This window comes from Bubalus kerabau, chromosome X (assembly GCF_029407905.1).
Source record: "Bubalus kerabau isolate K-KA32 ecotype Philippines breed swamp buffalo chromosome X, PCC_UOA_SB_1v2, whole genome shotgun sequence".
Lineage (NCBI taxonomy): Eukaryota > Metazoa > Chordata > Mammalia > Artiodactyla > Bovidae > Bubalus > Bubalus kerabau.
This window is the reverse complement of record NC_073647.1, coordinates 156,816,659-156,842,819: the sequence shown is the minus strand read 5'-3', so window position 1 is coordinate 156,842,819 and position 26,161 is coordinate 156,816,659. Positions and strand designations below refer to the sequence as shown.

The window sequence follows — 26,161 nt, the reverse complement described above, 5'->3', positions numbered from 1 at the left end:
GTGGGACCACTCACAACAGAAGTACATGGGCGTCTGTCAGAACACTAATGCAGCATGTAGCTATGAGGGAGTGAAGGTCTGAACCAGGGAAAAGAGGGCATAGTGCCTGTGCCTTCAGAGTGGGGTTTAAGAACCAAGAGCAGCCTCTCAGGTCTCACTCCACACCTACTGAAACAGAATCTTCATTTTAAGAAGATCTGTAAGTGAGGCACATTAAAGTTTGAGGAGCATTGGTTTGGCAGACACCAGCTGATTGTCTACCTTCAACCCATTCCTCTCTTCTAGTCTTTTTCAGGCATTCATGCTTCCCCCAAGAAGCTCATATGACTCAGGGTACATTGATCCCATCCCCAGCTGCAGAGTCAGTCTGATGAGTCTATCCAGTGGTGCTCTTAAGTGTGGTTCTCAGGCTAATAATATCAGCATCATTTGGGAGCTTGTTAGAAATGTACAATCAGAAAAGGAAATTCTCAAGACCCCTGCCCTCCACCTCCCCAAGACTACTGAATCAGAAACTCAGGGGTTGGGAGCCGTGCAGTTTGTATTTTAGTAAGCCTGTCTGCTGATTGTGATGCAGGCTTATGTCTGAGAACTACCTGTCCTCACTAGTCATGTTAATCATTTTCCTTGATAGTTACTGGGTCCTGAATCCAGGCTTAAGCCAATCAGTGTCTGGTATTCCCCTGGCAGCTGAACTTGTCCAGTCATGTGACTGAATTTGGCACAAATCAGACTGAAGAGAAGGCTATTGAAGCCATAGTTGAAGGAAGATTTTTCCTTCCCTAACCTTGCTTCCAGGACCCTGCTCCTTCCCTTATTCCTTTGGATACACAAGTGAGGTTGCCTTCTTTGCAGGTGATTGCCAACCCACAACCATGAGGGAAACTAGGCTGAGGACAGAACTGAAACGGTGATAGTGAAAAGGAGCCAGAACCCTCGTACTGTGCCTATTCCCAGAAATAACACATTTTCTTATGATTTAAGCTAGTTGGGTTTGTGGTTTCTTGTACTTATAGCCAAAAATGTCATAACTACAAAGAAGTTATGAGACCAAGGAAGTATGGGGCCAGTGGGCATACCAAAAATATGATGAAGGATGTATTTAGTTAACAGGCATGTTTTTCCACCAAGTTCTCAAACACTAGACCCAGATAGAATGGCTTACAACTCAGGAAAAGCAACTTAGGACAAACAAAATGGAACATGACTTCATGCAATGGGTCCCCAAGTGGTGAACTGACAAAAAATACACAAATAATCTTTTTTAAAAGAGAGAGGGACTTAAGACATCTTAGGTGAAATGAAAAAAGTGGAGTAATACACAAGGTGAGCCTGGAATATATTGTTTCCAGAAAGTAAAAAAGTTCTTGAAAAAGAATGGGACACAGGAACCAACCTGAAAGAGCTCTCAATAAATGAAGCCAAGACAATTTGATAACAAAGTAAATAATGATAGCTTTGAATTATAAAGCAAAGACTAATAATTACCTGTGAGCCCATACTGATATAAATAAGTAATTGAATAAAGAAATGGGAGAGAAGATACAACTCTTACCTATAAAAGAGTTCCAATGAATTAATGTAGATGGAACGAATGAGAGCAATGAAAAACACAGTTAGAACACCCCAGTTATCATTGTTGCCAAGTGTGATCAGCTGCTAAAATGAATGGAAGAAGGTTTGAGGAGAAGCAGGGTATTTGTTTACTCTCAAAGGATCTTCCCCAAGGGAGAAAATGAACGTATAAGACAAACAAGGGTGCCCTAGAGCTATGTCTGTCCAGAGTTTTCCCCTGAAATATGCTCTGTGGTTTCAGAGACAGGTAAACTGAGAGATTCAGTTTAAAACTGCATGTCCAGGACTTCATGGGTTCCTCTAAGAAATAAGAAGGGCCATTGCTGTTCAGAAACCTTCAGTTAGGACTGAGCTGGGTGTGGCCTGGCTCAGAGTGTTGTTCCCTGTGTCCTACTGAAGAACCCAATGGGCTTATCTTCCTCATGACTCCCCATCTCTACCCCAACCCCAAGGCCCTGGGATTGCTCCCTTCGGGAAAGGTGGTGGTGAGTTGCACAAGCTAATGCCAGTGGGCAGATCTACTGGGATGCGTTTAGTTTTCTATGGATTCTCTGGTTGGTTTTCTGTGTTGGCACGGGCCCATTCTCAGTCCCTCCCAAATTGGAACACATTCTCTGAAAGGGCTGGATTCATCATCCACATCTTGGTGGAGGTCAAAGTCTGGTTTCATTTTTCATTCAACTGCTATTTGTAACTTTCACTGAACAGAATGACACCATGTCCAACTGTCTTCCTTCAGTATTTAAATGAGAGTTTTTTGCCTCCCATGAGAGTGTGTGATTTCCTTGTCTCTTGCATTGTGCAACAGGCTCACCACCATTACAACTAGAGCCATGTTATGGAGAAAAAATTTTGCTGTATCACACAGTGACCTCACTCACATCAGCAGTGACTGGTTTCTCACCTAAATCCACCAAAGCCTGCACCACAAAGGATGAGATCACATCACCAGAGACTTCTCTGGTCTGAAGGTGAGTGCCTGGAGGGCTGGGATCACCTCTTGCTCATCTTCATCTGCCCAGAGTCCGGTACATAGTAGGTGGGATAGTCATCAGTGCATGAAGTATGATGACATACCTCCCCACTTCCTAGGTCCTTGTAGGGCTGCATTTCCCAGCTCTCTGTGCCTGGGCGCTACTATGGGAATGGTGCCAGTTGGTGAGTTGGGAGAAGTGCTGCAGATCACTTCTGGGCTGGAGCATTGAAATGCTTGTGGTCTAGAACTTTCTTTTCCTTCTAACTCAGCAATCTGCCTTGTTTGAGAAGGTGGTTACTCAGTCAGCCTGGATCTCTGAGTGACTGCAGGAAGTAGAGCTCCTTGTTCCAACCTTTAATGACAATGTAGTGTAAGACATAAACCTTTGTTCCATTGTGCATGCTGTCTGCTAAGTCACCTCAGTCATGTCCAGCTCTTTGAGATGCTATGGACCATAGCCCACCAGGCTCCTCCATCCATGGGATTCTCTAGGCAAGAATACTGGAGTGGGTTGCCATGTCCCCCTCCAGGGGATCTTCTGGACCCAGGGATCTTATGTCTTCTGCATTGGCAAGCAGGTTCTTTACCACTAGCACCACCTGGGCCATAGAGACTTTGAGAATGGTTAGGCAATGGCAACCCATTCCAGTACTCTTGCCTGGAAAATCCCATGGACGGAGGAGGCTGGTAGGCTGTAGTCCATGGGGCCGCGATGAGTTGGACATGACTGAGCGACTTCACTTTTACTTTTCACTTTCATGCATTGGAGAAGGAAATGGCAACCCACTCCAGTGTTCTTGCCTGGAGAATCCCAGGGACAGCAGAGCCTGGTGGGCTGCCGTCTATGGAGTCGCACAGAGTCGGACACGACTGAAGTAACTTAGCACTGCAGCATCCCTCAGCTGGTAAAGAATCTGATCGCAATGCAGGAGACCTGGACTTGATCCCTGGGTTGGGAAGGTCCCCTAGAGAAGGCAACTGCTACCCACTCCAGTATTCTGGCCTGGAGAATTCCATGGACTGTATAGTCCACGAGGTCGCAGAGTCAGACACGACTGAGCAACTTTAACTTAATCACATACAGCAGCATCACCTAGGCTATCCTCACCGATACTGTACACATTAAAAATAAAATAAAATGTTTGTTGTAGGAATGAATAACTTAAACCAGAAGGGACTTCTGAGCAGTGGTAGCTCCAGAATTTCTAGGGAAATTCAGAACTTGGTAAGCTGATTACAATTTTGTGGGAAGTGGGAACCATGTTGACTAGGGGATTTTTATTTATATCAGATCAGATCAGATCAGTCGCTCAGTCGTGTCTGACTCTTTGCGACCCCATGAATCGCAGCACGCCAGGCCTCCCTGTCCATCACCAACTCCTGGAGTTCACTGAGACTCACGTCTATCGAGTCAGTGATGCCATCCAGCCATCTCATCCTCTGTCGTCCCCTTCTCCTCCTGCCCCCAATCCCTCCCAGCATCAGAGTCCTTTCCAATGAGTCAACTCTTCGCATGAGGTGGCCAAAGTACTGGAGTTTCGGCTTTAGCATCATTCCTTCCAAAGAAATCCCAGGGCTGATCTCCTTCAGAATGGACTGGTTGGATCTCCTTGCAGTCCAAGGGACTCTCAAGAGTCTTCTCCAACACCACAGTTCAAAAGCATCAATTCTTCGGCGCTCAGCTTTTATTTATATAGTACACTGTTTTTGTTAGATGCCTTTTATTTGGAGTGTTGGAATGTTGGTGTAGATTGTGGAGGCCTAAAACACCCCACGCCAACTGTTAGCACTACCACTAGAGCTTAGATTGATCTTGTCACCCCTTATGTATATTTTATAAATGGGGAAACTGCAGTCTAAGTGACTGCAGCAGTTAGATTGTGGCAAAACTGGTAGGCCCCAAATCCTTCATTTCCTGATTGTCAGATAAACATTACCTGATTGTCTATCTGATGCATTTGCCATCTCAACAGTCCACCTTTTATATTCAGACATTGAGATTACAGGAACTGGAGAATAACACTGCCTGATTCCATTCCTGGCTCTACCACATCATAGATGGATATCTTAGGAGAAGCTACTTAATCTCTGCGTGCCTCAGTTTCCTCAGGTACAACCCACAGTGGGTTGGCATGAGGGTTTAGTAACAAAGTACAAAGTATGTAAAAACTGAGTAAGTATGTTCATCAGCCTAGTTCCTCTTCCCACTGTTGTGACTTGCACCCATGTTCTCGCTGTGCTCATTTCCCCTGGAAAATAATGAATCTGTTTGAGGCCACTGTGTGGTATATCTTTAGACTATTTGGCCACAGGTAAAGTTGCATTTCAAGTTCTGAGGAAAGAGCTGGGCCCTGAGCACAGGCGAGCTGCCCTCCTCTGCCACCTCCCTTTGCTGCCTACACGGGGCCCACCAGTGGGAGGGAGCAACAAGATGAAGACTTATGCCTTCCCTGCAAGGTCGCTGCCATGTTTCCTGAGCAACTGAGGTCTGGGAATCAAACTGTATCACTGGGGAATTCCCTGGCAGTCCAGTGGTTGAGACTTCACCTTCCAATACAGAGGGTGTGGGTTCTATCTCTGGTAGGGAGCTAGGATCCCACATGCCTTGAGGCAAAAACCAAAAGAACAAGAGAAATGGAATATTTCCTGCCACATCGGTGAACAAAGGATGTCATAGTCATCAGCAATTTCAGCCACCATGGAAGGTGAGCTGGTGAGCCCTGAGGGAACTCAGGAAGGAAAAGAATATCTGCCATCTAGTAGCCATCAAACTGCAGTCGCTCCCTAAGATGAGCCCTGAGGAAACTCAGGATGTGAAGAAAAAAACAAAACAGGAAACTGGCTCCAGATAGCTGAGGTGCTGCTGCTGCTAAGAATTTCAAGCAACTTTTACTATGAGCTCTACATATTTTAACTTTTTATTGAAGTAAAAGATACATAGAGAAAAGTACACATATCATAGGTGAACAGCACAATGAATTTTCGCAAACTTAACACATCCATGTAAGTGGCATCCAAATCGAGAAACATTGCCTGTACCCCATAAATCCTCTGTATCATCCTTGTAACTCCTTCCAGTCATCAACTCCCCAGTGACCACCATCCTGACTTCTAACTTCATAGATTGTCTTTGCTTGTTGTATACTTTGTATAAACGGAACCACATAGTATGTCTGCTTTTGTGTCTGGTTTCCTTTGCTCAGTATTGTTTCTGAGGTCCGGCTACACTGAGCGTAGCCGTGGCTTGTGCATTCTCTGTCTGGTATTCCATTTTGAGAGGATACCACTGCAATGTTTTCAATCCATTCTACTGCTGATGGGCATTTGGGTAGTTTCCAATCTGAGGCTATTACAAATTCATGGCTATGGACATTCTTGTTCCTATCCTCTGGTAGACATATATGCACTAGCTTCTGTTGAGTATATACCTAGAAGAGGAATTGGGACATTGGGTAGTTGTGTGCTCATTTTTAGTTGATTCTGCCAAATAGCAGTGTGTAAGATTTCTGGTGGTTCTACACAATATGAAGTCTATATTCTCTAACATATGTAAGTGTTAATGCAAATGTGAACAATTGAACCCTTTGGAATAGCATTCAATCTGTTTATTAAGAATACCATTTCAATGCCATTCTCCCAAATCATCCTACCCTCTCCAATTAAAATAAATAAATAAAAATAAATAAAAAGTAAAAGTAGAATAAAAAATACTATTTTCTTCCTTATCACAATTCTGCTTCCAACTTGTTATGTTACCTGGATGAGCTTCCTGTCATCCACTCCCCCTTAATCCAACAAGTCAAAAGTCTCTCTGAAAACACTTTCCATTCATTTATCCAGCTAGACTGTTATGAATGTTAATAAATTGGTGTTTGCAAAACAAAATCAATCCCTCCTGCAACGCGGAGTATATCTCTCACGGGCGTTGTGTTTAATATGACAAGAGTTAGGCAGGAGTGTGCTCTGCAGATCTGCACTTTTAAAACATCCTCTCCAAAGCTCTGGATGCAATTCAGAATTTTGGTGGTAAAGAAAAATGGAATATTCTCCTGTAGGTTTTAGCGGAAGAGACTGCGTGCATTTAAAGTGGTAAAATATCTTGCAAATATTGGAGTTAGTTGACTACAAGGAGGAGGGCTGGAGAGGGTAGTGTGGGGGAGGGTGTAAAAGGGGCCAGAGGGCGTTGAGTGCCAATAACCAATCTTATTGTAGGACCGAGCTAAGTTCCTCTAGGCCTATTTTATCATCCAGTAACTGGAGAAGGAAATGGCAACCCACTCCAGTGTTCTTGCCTGGAGAATCCCAGGGACGGGGGAGCCTAGTGGGCTGCCGTCTATGGGGTGGCACAGAGTCGGACACGACTGAAGCGACTTAGCAGTAGCAGCAGCAGCAACACTGGTTCAGATCAGATCAGATCAGATCAGTCGCGCAGCCGTGTCCGACTCTTTGCGACCCCAGGAATCGCAGCACGCCAGGCCTCCCTGTCCATCACCAACTTCCGGAGTTCACTGAGACTCACGTCCATCGAGTCAGTGATGCCATCCAGCCATCTCATCCTCTGTCGTCCCCTTCTCCTCCTGCCCCCAATCCCTCCCAGCATCAGAGTCTTTTCCAAACACTGGTTAGGTGGTGTGTCAATCCTGTCCAGATCTACTTTTTTATTCTAGACTGTGCACAAGTAGGAGATACTGACAGAAAAGGTAGAGGGGACCAGGGACAACTCACTTAATATTCCACCCCATCCTCCCCCAGCAGCCATTGCGCTGGGGATCCCAGTTCCTAGGTATCTGGTGTATCAGGTAACCACGGAGCTGAATTCATTCTCAGGACCTTTTTCTTTTACCAACTTCTCCAAATCCCCCCCTCCAAGCGGTCTGACCTCTGCATCAGAAATATTGTGGCAGAGGGGCGACCTCGGGTTTCCCACCCATCACACTGCACGGTGCTGAAAGTGGTGGGACAAGCATTGGGGTACCAGGGCGACCCCTAAAGGTGAGCGGCTGAGCGTGGAGTCTGGGGTCCCCGAGGGGCACGCCGAACCGGATGCGGGGCGTCGGAGGAGCAAGCGGTCCAGGAAGTCCGGAAGCGTCGCGGGGGCCTCCGCAGGGTGGGGTGGGCCGCCCCGCCCCCAGCCTGAGCTCCACGCCGGGCTTCGGCCGCCGGGCGGTTCACTCACACCCTTCTTCCTCCGCGCCCCGCCCGCTCCCCACCTCCGCGCCTAGCCTCGTCGCCGCCGAACGCCGGACGCGCCACGCCGCGTTAGGCAGCTGGAGAGTGTGCAGGCGAGCCGTCCGGGAGCGGCGGGGGCGGTACCCAGCCGGCGGGCGGGAGTAGGAGGGACGCGGCCCGAGGGAAGGGGAAAAAGGAGGGCTGGAGAGCGCCAGCGGCGAGGCCGTCGGCGAGGACCGGCAGGTAAGCGCGCTGCGCGGGATGGGTCTGTCTCCGCGGGTTTCTGCGACCCGGCCGGGGAACTGGCGACGGGCGCGGGCGGCTGGGGCGTAGCGCCGGGACGTAGAGTGCGACGGGACGGCGGGACGAACGCTCCCTCCGCGCGACTGAGGCTCGGCGGAGCTGGGTCCCGGGACCGCCCTGAAAGGCGGGGGCCGAGGGCCGAGCTCCGTGGGCCGGCACCCCGACAGTGAGAGAATGCGCGCCGCGAGAAAGGGGCTCTGGCGACGCGTTCTGTGAGGGAGAGGGGTGTGTGTGTCCTGAAGCTTAAAACGGACTCCAGCTCTCCCCCTCCCCCCAACCCTCCGCGAAAAGGAGGCACGAGCCGTGTTTGCGCCGGCGGTCTTCGAGAACCGACTGGCGGGGACTCAGTTTGTCGCGCCGCTCAGTGGGTGCGGCGGAGCCCGAGGAGCGCGGACGCGCCCCGGGCCCCGGACGGCTGGGCGCTGCCGCGTCAGACTGGACCCAGAGCAGGTGGCTACGGGCGCGGCGCGATGGAGCGGCAGCTAAGAGCCTGAGGGTGAGGATGGGCTGGAGGCCTCGGGTGAGCGCTTTTCGACAGCGACTTGCCGCGTCCAGGCTCCGGAGCGTTTCAGGTGAGAAGGAGCGCTGACGGACTTCCTGAGAGCCAAATGAGGCAGGCGGCGGAGGTTTTCCATGGCTGCTTCGACAGTGACTCTTCTTTGTGTGTACTGTTCCCATACGAATTCCCTGGGGACCTTGTTAAACTACAGATTCTGATTCAGTAGGTCCGGCCGGGGTGGGGCCCGACCGTCTGCACTTGTGACAGGCTCCCAGATGCTGCTGCTGCTCCGTGGACCACATGGCAGGCCTCGCAGAAATACTTTTTGTCCAACAGACTGAAAACCTTAGGAACATTGGGAGAGGAGATCCTAAGGCTTTACAATCCCACCTCCTCCCCAAATACACAAATTTCAAAGATTCCTACTCATTTAGTAGCAAAACACCTTACTCTTCTTACTGCGTTACTAGTCAGGTATATTATCTGATAGAGCTGGCTTCATGGACATGCAGCCTGTATTTGGTTTAATGTTCTGCAGTCGCTTGTCGAAATTCTGAATAATTTTTGAACAAGGGGCTTTGCAGTTGGCCGTCGAAATTCTGAATAATTTTTGAACAAGGGGCTTTGCATTTTTATTTTGCAATTGGCCCTATAAATTATGGAGCTGATCCTAATAATAGTCACCATGGGCAGAAAAAGGACCCCATTTCTTTGATCGGGTTGGGAGCTGGTGGGTGATGGAGAGTGAAGGTTTATTAAGTAAATACTAGCTAAATGTTGCAGTTCCTTCCATCTCTTAACTTCTCAGCTATTTTAAGAGATAAGCCTATGTGTATAATCTCAGTTACACATGGTATGCCAGTATTTTTAAATCAATAATTTATCAAGAGCTTAATTATTAATACAATTAAGTTTAATTTTGTTATAGTTTATGGGTTGAGCGACGAAAGTGTATGCCATTTCCAAAGAATTTGGGGGGGTTCTGTTTAGTGTCCGAAGTTTTGCTTAGTTAAGATCTAAAGTGAGCTGGACACCGCTTAGTTGGCTGCTTTTTCAGCTCAAGTGCAAAGCTGGAAAACAAAAAGTGGCCACATTTTGAAGCTGCTCAGGGGTTATTGCTTTACAGGGCCTCAGTGCGATGCCAGCCCCTATCGGGTTTCCTCTGCTTTTATCATTCCCACATCCTGGCAAGGTGACTTTCAGTAAAAGGGGGATAGAGCAGATTTTGCTGTTGAAAAACACTGAAGAAGTGCAGGACCAGCATCAGTGTTTTCTTTGTGAATAATCCTTGCCCCAAACCCACAGATTTCAGATGTGTGTGCTTTTCTAGGAAAAAAAAAAAAAAGGTTGGTGACACAGAAAAGAAACAAAGAAGGAACTTTAATTATGGATATGATTTTGTTCAGCAGAAGGAGGAAAAAATCTGAGAAATGGCATTTCATTGGTGGGTTTAGCAGGCAAAGGAGAGCTGCCGTGTTTCTGGTACCAGGAGCAGCCTTTCAGAAATGGCAAAGTGAGTTTGCTCAGGTGTTAGAGAGAGCTAGTGAAGAAGCTGCTCTTCTGTGGCTAACGTGGTCATTCTGGGTGCTCCCGTGTGACTAGCGTTTTCATCGCTCACATGAAACCGACCAACACATTTTTCCATTTCGCCGCCTGAGAGGGCCAAGTTACTTCAGATACACACTACAAACTGGGAAGAGTACCATTACTTCAAAAAGAAAGAGAGGGGTGGGGGGGAGGAGAAAAATGCATATCTGTTAGTAGTTCTGAAGGTACAAAGGAAAGAGTCTCTACCTTAAAATAGAGAAAAACAATTTTTCTTTTAAAATATTTTTAGTTTTAAAAATACATGGGTCTTTAATCCACATGGAAATTATTTGAGGGGCATGGTATGAGGTAGGAGATGTTGGATGTTAAGAAATGGGCTAAACATTTGGGAAAAATTATCATAAATTCCCTCAATCAAATAAAAGTCTGTGAACACTCTGTTCCATTTAAAAATCTACTTAATTAATTCTTGAGCTGATTCCATGCTTTAAAAATTTAAGTGCAGTTTATTTAGAATAACATTCACCCTTTTTAGTATATAGTTCTATAAGCTTTGACAAATACTTGCACTCATGTAACCACCACCATGGTCAAGATCTAGAAGAAGTCCATCACTCCAAAAAATTCCTTATGGACCCTTTGTAGTCAGCCCCTCCCACCACTCACAGCTCCTGGCAACTGCTGGTTTCTTTTCTGTCCCTATAAATTTGTCTTGTCCAGAATGTCTTGTGAATGGCTTCATACATGATGTAGCCTTCTGAGTCTGACTTTTTTCACGTAGCATATGAGATTCACTCATGTTGTGTGAATCACTAATTTGTTCCTTTTTATTGCTGGGTAATATCCCATATTTTGTCCATTTACCAACTTTTGGTGATTATGAATAGGGCTAATATAAACATTCACATACAGCTTTCTGTGTGAATGTAAATTTTCAGTTCATTCCAGTAAGTAACCCAGAAGTAGGATTGCTGTTTTGTGTGGTAAATTTAACTTGATAAGAAACTGCTGAACTTTTCTTAAATGGCTACTCCATTGCCCACTCCCACCAGTGTGGGAGAGATCCCATTGCTTGGCATCCTTGATAGTGCTTGGTATTGTCAGCTTATTTTATTCCAGCAGGTTTATGATGGCATCTCTGTGGTTTTAGTTAACACTTCCCTGATAACTAATGATGTTGAGCATCTTTTCATGTGCTTTTTGATCATTTGTGTATCTTTTATGAAATGTCTGTTTTTTAATTGTATTGTGTGTTGTCTTACTGAATCATAAAAGTTCCCCATACATCTGCACACAAGTTCTCTGTCAGATACATGTATTGCAAACATTTGCTTTTAGTCTGTGGCTTGCCATTTCATTTTCTTTATTTTTTTAAAAACAGTTGTGGTAGGAACACAACATGAAATTTACCCTCTTAAATTTTGAAGTGTACAGCACAGTCTCGTGAACTATAGGCATGATGTTGTACAGCAGATAGCTGGAACGTTTTCCTCTTGCATGACTGAAACTTTATACCGTCCATTTATACCGTCCGAACAGCAATTCCCCATTTCCCCCTCCCTCTAGCGCCACCACCATTCTACTCTCTGTGAGTTTGACTGTTTTAGTTGCCTCATACCTCATAATATGTGGAATTAATGACTTTTTCTTTTGAAGAGCAAGCATTGTAAATTTCGATAAAGTCTAATTTATCAGGATTTTTCCTTCTATGAATACCACTTTCAGTAACCTGTCATAAATTGTCTTCCTCCTGTTTAGCAAGATTTTTTCTTATGCTGCCTTCTGGATATTTTATAGTTTACCTTTTATATGTAGGTTTTTTACTTCATTTTCAGTTGATTTTTGTATGAGTCAAGGTTCACTCTTTTCCATATAGATAGCCAGTTGTTGCAATACCATTTGTTGAAAAGACTATACTTTTCCCTCATTGTATTCCCTTGACCTCTTTGTCAAAAATGAATTTACTTTATGTGTGTGCTTTGAACTTTGAACTCTATTCTGTTCCATAGATTTGTACATCTGTTCTTATGCCAGTACCACACTGTGAGGTGCTACACATTCTTGTTAGGTAAATTCCTGGATTGTTTTGTGTGTAATTTGTATTGCTTTTAGAAATTGTATCCTTCTTTCTCCATTTCATTTTCTTATGACTGTACTATTGTACATTCAGGTGGCAGAGTTGTAAAGAATCTGCCTGCCAGTGCAAGAGACACAGGAGGGGCAGGTTCAGTCCCTGGGTCAGGAAGATCCCCCAGAGTAGGAAATGGCAACCCACTGCAGTATTCTTGCCTGGAAATTTCCACAGACAGAGAAGCCTGGCGGGCTCCTGTCCATGGGGTCACGAAGAGTTGACCACAACTGAGCGTGCATGCACACACCGAGTATTATATAGACAGGCTTTTTAATTTTTTTGTAGGTCTAGCATAATCAAGTCATGTTACTAAACTGTCATTAATTCTTATAGTATTTCAGTCAATTTTCTTCGATTTTAAAGGTAAGTAAGCTATCTACAAATGGCAATGGTATAGATATCCCTCCCTGCCCCTGATATTTTTTCCTCCACGTGTCTGCTCTCCTTAGTGGCTGGGCTGCCCTATGGAGCAGGTGGAGGAGGAACATCTGACTCGGGTGGAAATGCTTCTCCTTGCTTACTGCTAGGTATTATGCTTGCTGTGGAGTTCTGGCATTTGCCCTTATTAGTACCTTCTGGAGGTTTTCTTTGCATTTCATTTTTAGCTTCGAAGTGTTAAAAAATTTCATTTTAAAATCTCTTGTTCTGTTTGGATGATTTTTTTGTTTCATGGAAAAGCCTGAGAGTTTAGAGGTGAGTCAGTCTTGCTGGCTTTGGAGGGTCATATTTTGATTTTCCTGGAGGAGCAGATAGTGTAGCAGAAGTCAATTTGTTTTTATTTAGACCAGGAAGAAACTACCTTGGGAGCTTTTTTATAATATTCTCATCTACAGGGAAGGGGCGGGGGATGCCAGGTATAGTGAGGAAAGGAGAGAGAATAAAGGAACAATTTATATGTATAAATAGATGTTGTTCAGTTGCTCAGTCTTTGCGACCCCATGGACTTCAGCACACCAGGCTTCTCTGTCTTTCACCATCTCCCAGAGCTTGCTCAACCTCATGTCCATTGAGTCAGTGATGCTATCCAACCATCTTGTCCTCTGTTGTCCCCTTCTTCTCCTGCCTTCAGTCTTTCTCAGCACCAGGGTCTTTTCTAATGAGTTGGCTCTTCGTATCAAGTGGCCAAAGCATTGGAGCTTCAGCATCAGTCCTTCCAATGAATATTCAGGGTTGATTTCCTTTAGGGTGGACTCATTTGATCTCCTTGCAGTCCAAAAGATTCTCAAGAGTCTTCTGCAACACCACAGTTCAAAAGCATCAATTCTTCAGCTCTCAGCCCTCTTTAAGGTCCAACTCTCACACCCATACATGACTACTGGAAAAACCATAGCTTTGACTATATGAACCTTTGTTGGCAAAGTAATGTCTCTGCTTTTTAATACACTGTCTAGGTTTGTCATAGCTTTTCTTCCAAGGAGTAAGCGTCTTTTAATTTCATGGCTGCAGTCACCATCTTCAGTGATTTTGGAGCCCCCCAAAATAAAGTCTCTCAACTGTTTCCATTGTTTCCCCATCTATTTGCCATGAAGTGATGGGACCGGATGCCATGATCTTCATATTTTTTTTTTTGAAGATTCAAATCAGTTTTTTTTTATTTTATTTTATTTTTAAACTTTACGTAATTGTATTAGTTTTGCCAAATATCAAAATGAATCCGCCACAGGTATACATGTGTTCCCCATCTTCGTTTTTTGAATGTTGAGTTTTAAGCCAGCTTTTTCACTCTCCTTTTTCACTTTCATCAAGAGACTCTTTAGTTCCTCTCCTCTTTCTGCCATAAGGGTGGTGTCATCTGCATATCTGAGGTTATTGATATTTCTCCCAGCAGTCTTGATTCCAGCTTGTGCTTCATCCAGCCCAGCATTTCGCTTGACGTACTATGCATAAAAGTTAAATATGCAAGGTGACAATATACAGCCTTGACATATTCCTTTCCCAATTTTGAACCAGTTCGTTGTTCAATGTCTAGTTCTAACTGTTGCTTCTTGACTTGCATACAGGTTTCTCAGGAGACCGATAAGGTGGTCCGGTATTCCCATCTGTTTAAGAATTTTCCACATTGTATGAATGAACAATGAACGAACAATAAGTAGATATCTTATGTGTAAATAAGGTAGCTTTTGGTAGGGGTTTTCAAACTTTTCTGCCCACTATTCGCAGTGAGAAGTATAAATCTCAGCTCAGTATGAACATATCTATATATAATTGAAACAGAATCTCAAGAAGTATTATGCATCTTTCCTCTGTGAAGTGTATTCTGAAATTTTCAATTCTCTTTCATCTGTTGTACTTCATTTTAGAATGATGATCATTGCATTGATTTGACACTCTTACATAAAACTACTGTGTTATAAAACTGTTTGTTTAGTTTCTAAGTCCCCAAACTGCTGAACTGTGTTCAGGATAGATTCATTTTATATCAGATCCTGTTATGATGCTAAGTGAGTTCATTTTTAATACCCTGAGATGGCGGTGTGTGCTGATTTGCTTTAGTTGTGTCCGACTGTGTGTGACCCCCACATACTGTAGCCTGCTAGGCTTCTCTGTCCATGGGATTCTCCAGGCAGGAATACTGGAGTGGGTTGCCATTTCCCTCTCCAGGGGATTTTCCCAACCCAGGGATCTCAAAGCCAGGTGTCCTGCATTGCAGACAGCTTGTTTACCGTCTGAGCCACCAGGGAGATAATGGTAGCTACCCCAATTTTTCTCTCAAATTTATATGTAGCCTGTAACCCAGTCTCCCAGTGCCCACCCTGACCCCAGAGAATTACCGGTAAAGGCAGTTTTGTAAATCTACTGCTCAAATCCTCTACCATGCTTACACTAGACCCCTAGCTCCTTCCTGTAGCCTGAGGCCCTATATGACCTTTACCCCATTCTTCCCATACTTTTCCAGCTATGCCAGCCTTCTTGCTATTCATCACGTCAGCCAAGCATTTCCCTGCTTCCCAGCCTTAGCATTTGCGGCGCTGCCTGCCTGGAGCATCATTTCACTAAATCATCTCCTAACTTGTCCATCTGTTTTCATTTGGGGCTTCTCTAACCCTCATTCTAAATCAGCATTCCTCACCTACCACTAGAAATGTTCACCCCCTTCATCCCACTTTTGTTTTCTTGTAACGTTATTATCTGCAATTATATTATTTAGTTATTCATTCACTAATTCCATGTCTTTTTTCCCCCTTGCTAGAAAACAAGTTCCAAGAAGGCAGGGACTTTGTGTCTCTTGCTCAGGACCTAGAACAGTGGGACATAGTAGATGCTCAGTAAGTATTTGTTGAATGGATGAATGAGTGCACTTAGAATCTAGAAGAAATCAAGCACTAATCTTAAGAGAAATTCAAAGCACTCTGCTTTTTTGTTCAGTTTTGGTGTGGAAATTTCTTTAGGGTAAACTTGAGTATATTTTATTTTTATTATTTTATTTTGGCTGCACTGAGTCTTTGTTGTGTCATGTGGACTTCTCTTGTTGTGAAACACAGTCCCTAGATCACGCTGGCTCAGTAGTTGTAGCAAGCAGGCTTACTTGCCCCTCTACATGTGGGATCTTAGTTCCCTGATGAGGGATGGAATCTACATCCCCTGCATTGGAAGTTGGATTCTTAACCACTGGGCCACCAGAGAAGTCACTTATTTTATTTATTTTTATAGTATATTTTAATGTGAATAGTTCATAAATCAACAGACATCTGGTGTCCACTACATTTCTCATCTGTGATGATAATAATATGTGCTTAGTCACTCAGTCGTGTCTGACTCTGTGACTCCGTGGACTGTAGCCCATCAGGCTCCTCTGTCCATGGGGATTCTCCAGGCAGGAATACTGGAGTGGGTTGCCCTTCTCCAGGGGATAGTAATAACTAACAGCTAATATTTATTGGGCAGGTGGTGCTCTTACTGGTTTACCTTTGTTAACTCATTTAACACTCCCAAACTCTTGAGACAGGTACTATTTTTTATTTAAGTGTACAGATCAGTATTCACTGTTTTTTTTCCCCACCATATTTATTAGTATTGTCTTTGCCTTCAGAAAGTTATAAACATGCCTTTAGCATTTAAGATGTGCTGCTAAGTATCCCAAGGCTCCTCAGTCCTTTATGTAGCAAACACACCCATCCACCATCGAGGTGGGTACTATTAGCATTTTACAGATGCGGAAACTAAAGCACACAGAGGTTAAGTTTGTTCATGTCCTTTGTCCACAGTCGCACAAATGATAAGCAGTAGATCTAGGGTTTGAACACAGACTATCTGATTTCAGAGGTGTGGGTTTTTTTCTTAATTGAAGTATAGCTGATTTATAGTATATATTAGTTTCAGATGTATAACATACTGATTCAGTATTTTTTACAGATTATGCTCCATTAAATGTTAGTAAAAGATAGTGGCTCTAGTTCCCTGTGCTATATGATACATCCTTGATGTTTTATCTCTTTTATACATAGTAGTTTATATCTTTTAATCCCATACCCCTACCTTGCCCCCCTTCCCTCTCCCCAGTTATAACCACTAGTTTGTTTTCTATATCTGTGAGTCTTTCTGTTTTGCTGTATACCTTCATTTGTATTATTTTTAAGATTCCACATATAAGGGACATCATACAGTATTTGATTTTTTTTCTCTGACTTATTTTACTGTCCATTAACAGATGAATGGATAAAGAAAATATGATATACACACACATACACACAAAATGGAATATTACTCAGCCATAAAAAAGAATAAAATTCTGTCGTTTTCAGTAGCATGCTTGGATGTAGAGCCTGTGTTTTTAACCACAGTGCTCATAGCAATGAGGAGCATACACAATTTTTGATCTTTAAAAACATATCATGTTTATGGCCTTTGTTCCTGTACCCAAGCAAGTGCTGGTGTGCCTGTGGCACAGAAAGCCAAACTCGACACTGGGTATTTGCAGCAAAGTCAGGGTTTACTGTAGGGCACCAATCAAGGGAGTGGGAGACAAGCCTCAGATCCATTCCAACTTGATCTTTGAGTTAGGGGCTTTTTTAAATGGGGAAGAACAAAGAGGCTGGGATTAATCATCGTTTTGTGATGTTTCTGTGATATTTCTTCATCATAGCTTTGAGAGTCAGGATGTTTCTGGTTTACGATTCTCTGGCCAGGTCTGTTACTTCAACTTACCCAGGAGAAACAACCTGAGTTTGTATATTAATGGTGATGTCTATAATAGCAACTTCAGTACATTAATGATGTTATTAATGACAGTAGTTTTAGTCGTCTAACTTTGGTTGATTAGTATTCAGTTAGCAAAGGATTGAGGTCAGAAGGGAGAGGAAAGGGAATCAAGTTTTGGATGCGTGCATGCTCAGTTGCTTCAGTTGTGTCCGACTCTTTGTGACCCTATGGACCATAACCCCCCAGGCTTCTCTGTCCATAGGGTTCTCCAGCAAGAATACTGGAGTGGGTTGCCATACCCTCCACGGGATTTTCCCGACCCAGGGATCAAACCGGTGTCTCTTCTATCTCCTCCATTGGCAGGCAGGTTCTTTACCACTAGTGCCACCTGGGAACCCCGAAGTTTTGGATAGAGATATTAATTACAAACTCACTAAGGGAACTCAGTAGACGTTTCATTCCCGTAGCATAAGTGGCTCTCAACCAGGGTCAGTTCACCCCCCGCCCTGCCCCAGGGCAAATGTCTGGACATTTTTGGTTGTCATGACTGGCAGAGGTAGTGGCGCTATTGGCATCTAGTGGGCAAAAACCAGAGATGTAGCTAAATATCCTGTAATGTGCAGAAAATGACTCCCCACATCCCTTTCTCCTCACTGATAATTATCTGGCCCAAATATCCATCATGCTGAGGTTGAGAAACCTGGCCTTAGCACAGTAGCTCTGAAAGCTGACTGTCTGTTTGAATGACTTGGGGAGTTTTTAGAATAAATACTGATGTCTAGGTCCAGGTCCTGACCTTAATAAACCACAAATGGATCTTCAGCATCTCCTGGTGATCCTACCACGCTTGAGTAGTGGCTGTGTCTTTCCAATTTCCAAAACAACTATTTTACCCTTCTTTTACTTTCTCTATTCCTCCTACTTCAGCTGCTGACTCTGTCTCTTTAGCAGAACCCTCCTTGTATTCTCACCACCCAGACTCCCAGCATGTGTACAGGTGCCCAGGTGAAACTGACTGAAATGCCCCGCTGTTCTGTGAAACTGACTGAAACATCCCCAGTGTGTCAAAGACCGGCTTCTTTGCTGGGCTCTGGACTTCTCATCCTCTTTGCCTTCTCAAGGACATGTACTTTATTCCCCCCCATTTAAAAAAAATTGGAAAGAATTTCAAACTTTACTAATAAATTGCAAATATAAAAATTGCACAGAGAACATCCATATACCCTTTAACCAGATTCTTCTGTCCTTAACATTTGACCCCATTTGCTTCATCCTTTGCACTCTTCTTCTTGCACATAATTTTTTTCCTGAACCATTTGAGGCTAAGTTACATGCATCATGGCTTTTACTCCTAAGTACTTCAGTATGGATTTTCTAAGAATAAGAATATTCTCTCACATAATCACAGTAGTTGTCAACTTTGGGAAATTTAATATTGATACAATATTGTTTTTAATCTCCCATCTGTATTCCAGTTTTAAAAATAAACCTGCTAATATTTACAGCCTTTTTTTCTTCTAGTACAGAATCTGATCTAGGGTTGTTCAGGCATCTAGTTGTCATGTTTCTTCGCCTCTTTTAATCTATAACATTTTCACAGCCTTTCTCTGTCTTTTATGACATTGGCATTGTCATAAAGGAAAAATCATTTTTCCTTTACCCTTCTAGGTTCTTGGCTGAAACCTCCCTATAATGAAAATACATTAATTGGAGAAAAACAAATGGTTTAATAACATGCATATGTGGCAGATACCCAGGAAAACGAGAAACTGTGAAATGGACCAAGCCACCTTAAATGCCATCTCTAGCTAAAGATAAAAGATGTTGGCTTGGGGGAGGCCAGTTATAAGACTAACAGGCAAAGCACAGTAAACAAGGGTCATGTTGTAAGGGTCAGGTTGTTAGGCACATTGATAAAGAGTTTCTAGAGATTAAAATCATCTTTCTCTCTGTTATAGCAAGAAAGATGTCTGTTGTAAATGTCTCTTACAAAAGGGTAACTTATACCAGGTTTTCAGTGCTTCTCCTGTATCTGCTGTTTCTTAAAAATAATCAGCGTAAGGACTTCCCTGGTGGTGCAGTGGTTAAGAATCTGCCTTACAGTGCAGGGGACCCATGTTTGATCCCTAGTCGGGGAACTAGGATCCCACATGCCTAGGGGATACTGAGTAGCACACCTCAACTAGAGAAGTCTGTGTGCTGCAACAAAGACCCAATACAGCAAAAAAAAAAAAAAAAAAAAAAAACATAATAATAATCAGCCTAAAATAATCAATATGCCGAAGAGGCATATTTTGGGATGCCGTATTCTGCTCCCCTTTAACATTTAGAATGAAAACAGACCACCTACCTCTCCTTTTTATTTTAAAGTTTTTATTTATTTATTTATTTATTTTTAGTTTTGGCTGTGCTGGGTCTTTGTTGCTGCTTGGGCTTTTTCTCTCGTTGTGATAAGCTGGGGCTACTCTAGTTGCAGAGCATGGGCTTCTTGTGGTGGTGGCTCCTCTTGTTGCAGATCATGGGTTCTAGGCACATGGGCTGTAGTAGTCGAGGCTTGCAGGCGCTAGGGTGCTGGTGCTCTCTCTGTCTCTGTCTTTCTGTCTGTCTATCTGTCTGTCTGTCTGTCTGTCTCTCTCTCTCTCTCTCTCTATATATATATATATACACACACACACACACACACACACACACACCTCTTCAGATTCTTTTCTCCCATAGGTTATTACAAAATATTGAGTATAGTTCCCTGTGTGATATAGTAGGTCCTTTTTGGTTATCTGCCATTTATTTATTTATTCATGTATTTATTATTAGTATGGACTCATAAATTTCTGTTTTTCAATACTCTGTAATTAATTACTTAAATTATTTTGGTGCTCCAGTTGTGAAGGACTTGACTTATTCCAGTTCCCTCTTTTTTTACTGCTTTGCCGAGCATCCTCCTCTCTTTTCTGGATTGTTCTCATCAGCTCATAATCATGATCTAATATGTAGTATATCCATTGGCTCTGTATCCCCTCCAGTTGCTTCCACATTTCTAGTTGCCTCTCAGAGGAACCTCTTAAAAGGCTGCATATAGTTTATTGCCGCACATTCTTCCCTTGTCTAGTCTAATCAGGATCCTGTCCTGAGTGGGGCTCTTCTTGGCAGTCCTTGATGAACTCCACGTTGCCAAATTCATCAGTTGTCCCTTCTCTGGCTTATTGTGCTTGACTTTGCAGCAACATTTTCTCCTTTTTTGAACACTTTCTTCTTGTTGCTTCCATTACCCTACACTCTTGATTTTCCTACTCTTAACGGTAACTTATTCTAAGTCTTCATCTCAGGCTCTTCCTCCTCTACTCAACCTACAAAGGTTTGTGTCCTTCCCGGGCACTAGGACTCTGTGCTCTCCTGATATGACCCATCCAGTCTGCGGCTTTCCATTCCATGTAGATGCCAGTACCCATGACCTTTCCCACACCTCAAGATTTACTAATTCACTTTAAAAAATGTTATTTTAGTTGATTTACAATACTGTATTAATTTCTGCTCTATAGGAAAGTGGCTTAGTTATATGTATATATTATTTTTCATAACTTTTTCCATTATGGTTTATCACAGGATATTGAATAGAGTTTTCTGTGCTATACAGTAGGAACAAATTCATTATTTTAAAAGACTCGTCTGTACTCCCTGCCCTTCTGTCAAGTTTTATTGAGATATTATTGACAATATGAATTGTATATCAAGGTGTACAATTTGATGTTTTGGTTATGTGTATATTGTGAGGGGCTTCCCAAGTGGTGCCAGTGGTAAAGAATCTGCCTGCCAATGCAGGAGATGTAGGAAACACAGGTTGGATCCCTGGGTTGGGAAGATCCTCTGGTGTAGGAAATGGCAACCCACTCCAGTATTCTTACCATGGACAAAGGAGCCTGGAGAGCTACGGTCCATGGGGCTGCAAAGAGTTGGACATGACTGAGCACAAACACACACACTGTGAACTGATTACCGCACTCAAGCTAACTAATGTATCCGTCACCTCACAGTTAAGTCTGTGTGCGTGTGTGTGTGTGTGTGTGTGTAGTGAGAACACTTAGGATCTACCCCTTTAGCAAACTTGAAGTGTACAGTAACTATTAACTGTAGTCACCGTGCTGTACATAAGATCTCCAGAACTCCCTTGTCTACACTGATTTTAAGAAGTAAACTCCAGCCTCTTTAACATGGCTTTCACACTGCACTACCACTGTTCAGTTCACTTCAGTTGCTCAGTCGTGTCCGACTCTTTGCGACCCCATGAATCGCAGCACGCCAGGCCTCCCTGTCCATCACCAACACCCGGAGCGCACTCAGACTCACGTCCATCGAGTCAGTGATGCCATCCAGCCATCTCATCCTCTGTCGTCCCCTTCTCCTCCTGCCCCCAATCCCTCCCAGCATCAGAGTCTTTTCCAATGAGTCAACTCTTCACATGAGGTGGCCAAAGTATTGGAGTTTCAGCCTCAGCATCATTCCTTCCAAAGAAATCCCAGGGCTGATCTCCTTCAGAATGGACTGGTTGGATCTCCTTGCAGTCCAAGGGACTCTCAAGAGTCTTCTCCAACACCACAGTTCAAAAGCATCAATTCTTCGGTGCTCAGCTTTCTTCACAGTCCAACTCTCACATCCATACATGACCACTGGAAAAACCATAGCCTTGACTAGACGGACCTTTGTTGGCAAAGTAATGTCTCTGCTTTTGAATACGCTATCTAGGTTGGTCATAGCTTTCCTTCCAAGGAGTAAGTGTCTTTTAATTTCATGGCTGCAGTCACCATCTGCAGTGATTTTGGAGCCCCAAAAAATAAAGTCTGACACTGTTTCCCCATCTATTTCCCATGAAGTGATGGGACCAGATGCCATGATCTTCGTTTTCTAAATGTTGAGCTTTAAGCCAACTTTTTCACTCTCCTCTTTCACTTTCATCAAGAGGCTTTTTAGTTCCTCTTCACTTTCTGCCATAAGGGTGGTGTCATCTGCATATCTGAGGTTATTGATATTTCTTCCGGCAGTCTTGATTCCAGCTTGTGCTTCTTCCAGCCCAGCATTTCTCATGATGTACTCTGCATATAAGTTAAATAAGCAGAGTGACAGTATACAGCCTTGACATACTCCTTTTCCTATTTGGAACGAGTCTGTTGTTCCATGTCCAGTTCTAACTGTTGCTTCCTGACCTGCATACAGGTTTCTTAAGAGGCAGGTCAGGTGGTCTGGTATTCCCATCTCTTTCAGAATTTTCCACAGTTTATTGTGATCCACAGTCAAAGGCTTTGGCATAGTCAATAAAGCAGAAATAGATGTTTTTCTGGAACTCTCTTGCTTTTTTGACAGTCCAGCAGATGTTGGCAATTTGATCTCTGGTTCCTCTGCCTTTTCTAAAACCAGCTTGAACATCTGGAAGTTCACGGTTCATGTACTGCTGAAGCCTGGCTTGGAGAATTTTGAGTATTACTTTACTAGTGTGTGAGATGAGTGTAATTGTGCGGTAGTTTGAGCATTCTTTGCCATTCCCTTTCTTTGGGATTGGAATGAAAACTGACCTTTTCCAGTCCTGTGGCCACTGCTGAGTTTTCCAAATTTTCTGGCATATTGAGTGCAGGACTTTCACAGCATCATCTTTCAGAATTTGAAATAGCTCAACTGGAATTCCATCACCTCCACTAGCTTTGTGTGTAGTGATGCTTTCTAAGGCCCACTTGACTTCACATTCCAGGATGTCTGGCTCTAGGTCAGTGATCACACCATCGTGATTATCTTGGTCGTGAAGATCTTTTTTGTATAGTTCTTCTGTGTATTCTTGCCAGCTCTTCTTAATATCTTCTGCTTCTGTTAGGTCCATACCATTTCTGTCCTTTATCGAGCCCATCTTTGCATAAAATGTTCCCTTGGTATCTCTAATTTTCTTGAAGAGATCTCTAATCTCTCTCATTCTGTTGTTTTCCTCTATTTCTTTGCATTGATACCTGAGGAAGGCTTTCTTATCTCTCCTTGCTATTCTTTGGAACTCTGCATTCAGATGCTTATATCTTTCCTTTTCTCCTTTGCTTTTCACTTCTCTTCTTTTCACAGCTATTTGTAAGGCCTCCCCAGACAGCCATTTTGCTTTTTTGCATTTCTTTTCCATGGGGATGGTCTTGATCCCTATCTCCTGTACAATGTCACGAACCTCCATCCATAGTTCATCAGGCACTCTATCAGATCTAGTCCCTTAAATCTATTTTTCACTTCCACTGTATAATCATAAGGGATTTGATTTAGGTCATACCTGAATGGTCTAGTGGTTTTCCCTACTTTCTTCAATTTCAGTCTGAATTTGGCAATAAGGAGTTCATGATCTGAGCCACAGTCAGCTCCTGGTCTTGTTTTTGACTATATAGAGCTTCTCCATCTTTGGCTGCAAAGAATATAATCAATCTGATTTCGGTGTTGATCATCTGGTGATGTCCATGTGTAGAGACTTCTCTTGTGTTGTTGGAAGAGGGTGTTTGCTATGACCAATGTTTTTTCTTGGCAGAACTCTGTTGGTCTTTGCCCTGCTTCATTCCGTATTCCAAGGTCAAATTTGCCTGTTACTCCAGGTGTTTCTTCGGAGAAGGCAATGGCACCCCACTCCAGTACTCTTGCCTAGAAAATTGCATGGGCGGAGGAGCCTGGTAGGCTGCAGTCCATGGGGTCGCTAAGAGTCGGACATGACTGAGCGACTTCACTTTCACGCATTGGAGAAGGAAATGGCAACCCACTCCAGTGTTCTTGCCTGGAGAATCCCAGGGACGGAGGAGCCTGGTGGGCTGCCATCTATGGGGTTGCACAGAGTCGGACACGACTGAAGCGACTTAGCAGCAGCAGCAGCAGCCAGGTGTTTCTTGACTTCCTACTTTTGCATTCCAGTCCCCTATAATGAAAAGGACATCTTTCTTGGGTGTTAGTTCTAAAAAGTCTTGTAGGTCTTCATAGAACTGTTCAACTTCAGCTTCTTCGGTGTTACTGGTTGGGGCATAGGCTTGGATTACTGTGATATTGAATGGTTTGCCTTGGAAATGAACAGAGATCATTCTGTCATTTTTGAGATTGCATCCAAGTACTGCATTTTGGACTCTTTTATTGACCATGATGGCTACTCCATTTCCTTTAAGGGATTCCTGCCTACAGTAGTAGATATAATGGTCATCTGAGTTAAACTCACCCATTCCAGTCCATCTTAGTTTGCTGATTCCTAGAATGTCGACTTTCACTCCTGCCATCTCCTGTTTGACCACTTCCAGTTTGCCTTGATTCTTGGACCTAACATTCCAGGTTCCTATGCAATATTGCTCTTTACAGCATCGGACCTTGCTTCTATCACCAGTCACATCCACAACTGGGTATTCTTTTTGCTTTGGCTCCATCCCTTCATTCTTTCTGGAGTTATTTCTCCACTGATCTCCAGTAGCATATTGGGCACCTACTGACCTGGGGAGTTCCTCTTTCAGTGTCCTGTCTTTTTGCCTTTTCACACTGTTCATGGGGTTCTCAAGGCAAGAATACTGAAGTGGTTTGCCATTCCCTTGTCCAGTGGACCACATTCTGTCAGACCTCTCCACCATGACCCGCCCGTCTTGGGTAGCCCCACGGGCATGGCTTAGTTTCATTGAGTTAGACAAGGCTGTGGTCCTAGTGTGATTAGATTGACTAGTTTTCTGTGAGTATGGTTTCAGTGTGTCTGCCCTCTGATGCCCTCTTGCAACACCTACCGTCTTACTTGGGTTTCTCTTACCTTGAACGTGGGGTATCTCTTCACGGCTGCTCCAGCAAAGCACAGCTGCTGCTCCTTACCTTGGATGAGGGGTATCTCCTCACAGCCGCCCCTCCTGACCTTGAACGTGGAGTAGCTCCTCTAGGCCCTCCTGCGCAGCCACCACTCCTTGGACTGTGGTAGCTCCTCCTGGCTGCTGCCCCTGGCCTCGGGTGTGGGGTAGCTCCTCCCGGCCACTGCTGTTAGGTTAAAACATAGAATTGATCTTATTGTGTAATGGAAATTGTCTCAAAAATATCTTTAAGATCTTTATACTGGCTCAGAAATTTCATTGAGAAACACTAGAAAACAATGTTGATAAGTTGACTACTTCTAAGAATGCTGGAAGTTTTGGGGGAAAGTTGAACTATTAACAGGCTCAGAAATGAGAGTTATAGAAATGAAAAATGGAAGAAAGTATAGGAAAAATAATGTTCTTAAACATTTTGTGCCTTTATTTATTTATTTATTTTGCCGCTCCACATGGCATGTGTTATCTCAGCTCCCTGACCAGGAATCAAACTTGTGCCCCCTGCTGTGGAAAAGCAGAGTCTTAACCACTGGACCACTAGGGAAGTCCCCATTTTGTGCTTTTTAAATATAAAAATTCAAAAATCTTGAAACAGAGAGACCTACTAATACACATTTTTGATTAAAGCCAATTTTTGATTCCCTGCCATCTCCATGCCATACTTGATTCTCTCCCCATGAGACCATCTCAGTGTGTGACACCGTGATCCATCTAGTTGTTCAAGCTCTATGCCTACAAATTTCCTGCCCCACATCCAACCTATCTACAGATCTTGTCACTTTGACTTCCAGAGTACATTCCAGGTGTTCCAACCTCTCTACTTGGACTCCTCCACAATTCTCCCTTCTGCCGCTATCTTTCTTGGACGGTTGTAGTGGCCTCCTATAATCCAATTCCCATACAGCAGCTGGAGCATCTCTTTAGAAGTATTAACTGGATGATGTTACTCCCCTGCTGGATTATGGTGTTCTGCCATGTTCTGACACCTGCTCTTC

At 43.6% G+C, this 26,161-nt stretch overlaps 2 protein-coding genes across 5 annotated transcripts in view; both read left to right on the top strand.

The window, feature by feature from the left end:
- PHKA2 (phosphorylase kinase regulatory subunit alpha 2) overlaps positions 1-26,161 on the top strand; it is a 276,577-nt gene that overhangs the window by 40,260 nt on the left and 210,156 nt on the right. The window lies entirely within an intron of this gene.
- The window catches only part of ADGRG2 (adhesion G protein-coupled receptor G2), a 131,303-nt gene continuing 112,447 nt past the window's right edge, over positions 7,306-26,161 (top strand). Inside the window, exon 1 of the mRNA XM_055564936.1 lies at positions 7,306-7,963. The gene's annotated coding sequence lies outside the window, so the exon portion shown is untranslated. The remainder of the gene's footprint in view (positions 7,964-26,161) is intronic.